At 46.9% G+C, this 4,028-nt stretch overlaps 1 long non-coding RNA gene across 1 annotated transcript; it reads left to right on the forward strand.

The window, feature by feature from the left end:
- Positions 1-302: 302 nt before the first annotated feature.
- On the forward strand, positions 303-3,934 carry LOC116547993. Its single transcript, XR_004267259.1, has 4 exons — positions 303-362; positions 1,044-1,216; positions 1,879-2,115; positions 3,749-3,934. It is a non-coding gene; the product is annotated as an uncharacterized LOC116547993 (long non-coding RNA).
- The last annotated feature ends 94 nt before the right edge of the window (positions 3,935-4,028 follow it).

The following is a 4,028-nucleotide window of genomic DNA, read 5'->3' on the forward strand; positions in this document are numbered from 1 at the left end:
ACTTCTGAAGGGTAGTCGAGGCCGTTTTTGAAGATCATGGGGAATAGTTTTGTTTGTTTGCACAGACACAGGTCACAGGATATGTGATTAAGTTCTATCAGATGAGGGATATTCTGTCCCATGGGTCTGGAAAGCAGGCTCATCTACTTCAGACAAGACTTGATCTAGAGCACATTAGAACCTTCCTGTCAGAATATCACATTCTCACACTGAGGATAGTTATGTCCCTGTGCTATGACTGGACACTGATTTGGTCTTGTGTGAACTGTGATTTACTTAGTGTGACCTGCTCTTCTGAATTTCTTTACAGGAAATCAAAAGGATCATGAGGAAGAGGAATGGCAAGCGCAAGTGCCCCCCAGGTAACTGTGGATTTGTGGGCTGGTAGCTCAATAGTGACACCTGGAGACCACGGGTCCAGGAGAAAATCCGATGGGAAGTGATCAATAGAACAGTCTCATCCATTCATCCAACTGCAAATTACCCCTTTAATAATGCTGCCTTCTTTATTGTGATACTGAAATGGGTTTCAATTTCTTAATCCCTCTCAAGCATAGGAACCCACAATCAGTTGAGCAGGGGAACTGACCGAACTCAGGGATTTCCTGATATCTCCTGCTGTCTACCTCTGTGGCATTAGCATGTTTGCAAGCATTTGATAGAAGGAAAGGGAATAAAAATAGCTCACGTCATGCTCACAGTTTTGAGGACAAGTGATGTTGAGGATAAAGGAGCTCTTTCTGTGAAAATTCCATAACCCGTAGTCAATTAGCCTCTGATGCTTGTTTCAACAACATGTATGCAGAAGCGCTGAATGCACTGTGTCCTGGCAGTTTCCCACAGGGATCCATCCATCTCCTTCCTCCCCAGCTCATTGTCCGCCCAGTGCACTGAGCACCTGCCGCTCTGTCTCCTGCTTGAGATAGGGAAGAATGGTTATGAGGGCACTGTATTGGCTTGTCCTGTGGTCCTGTCTATGGAACCGGCGGGGTGCGCTGGTTTTGGTCCTGCCCAGTGTTCATCTTCTGTCTTCTTTGCTCCAGGCTGAGCCAGGAGCTGCCACAGCTGAATGAGCAGGAATTCTCAGAGGACTCCTTGGATGAAATTTACTTGACTCCTTCAATTCAACGTGACCTGTCTGACTGCCACCAGCCTTATAGCGGCACCTTGTCCTCATTTGATGATCAGCTCACATGCTGTGCTCTGGATGTAGCCTGTGAGTACTCCAAACTGAAGGCCACAAAGCTCCAGTGTCTTCCCAGGCAGCCTCCACATGTTTTCTTTCTGCAACCTGTGCTGCTGAGACAGCTTTCAAAACAGACTGAAAACTGAGTCTGTTTTCAATCTGCCTCTGGGATATAGTTTTGATCACATACATTCAGAGGGTGAAACTTCCTCTACTCCTGTCCCAAGTGACTCCTCTGTCACCTGGCTCCTTCTTACAAGAGCAGGCTGCGGCCATGAAAGCTGGAAAGGACTTAGGGCTTTCGGCAATCTCTTGCCCACAGTAGCTGATCTAGATATATTTGCACCACAAACCTTCTTCTTTAAGACCTGGAAACTCTCCTTCCCGAAATGATCTTCCTAACCACCTGCCTTCAACGGTGCCATTACCTCTTCTCTGGCCACCCACACATGCAGGCAGTTTTGCACATGTATTTCAATTCAGGGACACCCTAGCCCTGGAACCCCAGTCCCTGTCAGTGTCCCTGGCACCCACAGGCAAGGTGATATCACCTACATTTCCATGATGTTGGTCTGTATGGCCTATGTCACTGGAAGGCTTTAGTGAGCAGCAGAGACAGCAGGTATGGGGGTCTCGTAGCACTTAAGAAAGCGAAAACAGACTGTTCCAACTGAGGCCCCTTCTCCTTTCAGCTCCCACCCAGGAGACCTGTCCCCAAGGGACTTGCAGTGGAGACTGGAGCTACTACCTGTCAGATGTGCAGGCTTCACAGACACAGCTGGAATCAAGTACCCAGTTGCCCATTTCTTTGGGACTAGAGCCGGATCAAGGGATCGACTGTGGGAATGACTTAGCCAGGCGGGGCCTTTCCTCCACCACCTGCAGCTTCACAGCCAATGCTGATTCTGGGAACCAATGTCCCTTTCAAGGTAGGGAAGGGAAGAGGAATAGGAAGATCTAATCCAGGTCTTGGTGGTCATGGTGCTATGGATGGAGCAGAGAATGGGGCCTCCCCATGCTCACTCAGGGTCAAGTTGAAATCCAGAATGCTCCAACACAGTGAGGTGAGCGAGAGTCTGGGGCTTAGGACAAAATCTGCTCTGAGGTCCTGGGTTTGCCTCTTTCTGGTTGCTCACTTTGGCCAAAGAATGTAAATCTCTGTTTTCTCATCGGAGCTACCTAAAAAGTGCTATCGACCTGTAATCATTGTTCAAAGTATTAATTAGTATAATTTCAAAGAGCCTGATTCAATAACAATTGTTCAATAAAACTATTAATAGATGTTATCTAATCCACTTATCTTTCTGCCAAATTTAAGTTTAGAAAGTGACTTCACAGACTATGCCTTCTCTGAAGTAGAGCAATTGTTACGCTGTCTGCTTTCTAGAGACACCACTTCCCTTGGTTCCTCGCACATACTCCACTGCCGGTTTTGTTCCTCTTCTTCCCCATCCCCCATGAAGCCAAATCTCCACTATCCGTCACCTTCAGTGACAACCTGTGAGGCAGATTCAGTAACAGCATCAAACCTGGGCCCACAAGTCAGTCTCATGGCATGTCCAGCTCCTTCTTCTTTTTTCTGCTCACTTTTTAAAACAGTGGGCGACTTTCACACGGAAAGTATTCACATGAGTCTCTTTTATGAAAATCCATTTAGTTCATCATCTGCACTCATGTCCACAGCCATGTCCTCAGTTTCCATCTCACAGGGATCCACTTCAGCTCAGATTTCCTTAAAACCCTGGGTCGTGTGCATTCTCACTCTCCATCCCACTCAATATCACCTCCTAGAGCCCCTGGGGCTGCCTGCTGCTTCTCTAGCAGGCAACGTCCTCAGCTGCAGAATGAGGGGCAGAGAGCTTTCCACTTCTCCCTGGCCCCAATATCAGGTTACTGGACCACAGGCAGGTGGGACAAATTCATAGCCTCCTGTGTACCGGAGCTGTACCGGAGGTATCTGTGAGGCCGCCTAGCTCAGTTCCTATGTCTCTTGTCACCTCTAATGATGGAATTTGTGCCCCTTCATAATGTCCATGCATTTTCTATTCTCACCCAAGGCCACTGTCAAGGACAGCCTTGATTACATGTTTAACGATGTTGGTTCCCTGCTTTCATTCTTCTCGGCCTGTCTTAGTCTCCTTTGAGTCAGCTTGTCTTAGCTAGGCAGTCACTTTGATACCAGGAGAAAGATGAGATTCTCTAACAATTGATCAACCAGGCTATATGATGAGGTAAATCAGTATTGCACCAATACTTCTGAAGGGTAGTCGAGGCCGTTTTTGAAGATCATGGGGAATAGTTTTGTTTGTTTGCACAGACACAGGTCACAGGATATGTGATTAAGTTCTATCAGATGAGGGATATTCTGTCCCATGGGTCTGGAAAGCAGGCTCATCTACTTCAGACAAGACTTGATCTAGAGCACATTAGAACCTTCCTGTCAGAATATCACATTCTCACACTGAGGATAGTTATGTCCCTGTGCTATGACTGGACACTGATTTGGTCTTGTGTGAACTGTGATTTACTTAGTGTGACCTGCTCTTCTGAATTTCTTTACAGGAAATCAAAAGGATCATGAGGAAGAGGAATGGCAAGCGCAAGTGCCCCCCAGGTAACTGTGGATTTGTGGGCTGGTAGCTCAATAGTGACACCTGGAGACCACGGGTCCAGGAGAAAATCCGATGGGAAGTGATCAATAGAACAGTCTCATCCATTCATCCAACTGCAAATTACCCCTTTAATAATGCTGCCTTCTTTATTGTGATACTGAAATGGGTTTCAATTTCTTAATCCCTCTCAAGCATAGGAACCCACAATCAGTTGAGCAGGGGAACTGACC

Source organism: Sapajus apella, unplaced genomic scaffold (genome assembly GCF_009761245.1).
Source record: "Sapajus apella isolate SASKATOON/1434 unplaced genomic scaffold, GSC_monkey_1.0 scaffold6094, whole genome shotgun sequence".
Lineage (NCBI taxonomy): Eukaryota > Metazoa > Chordata > Mammalia > Primates > Cebidae > Sapajus > Sapajus apella.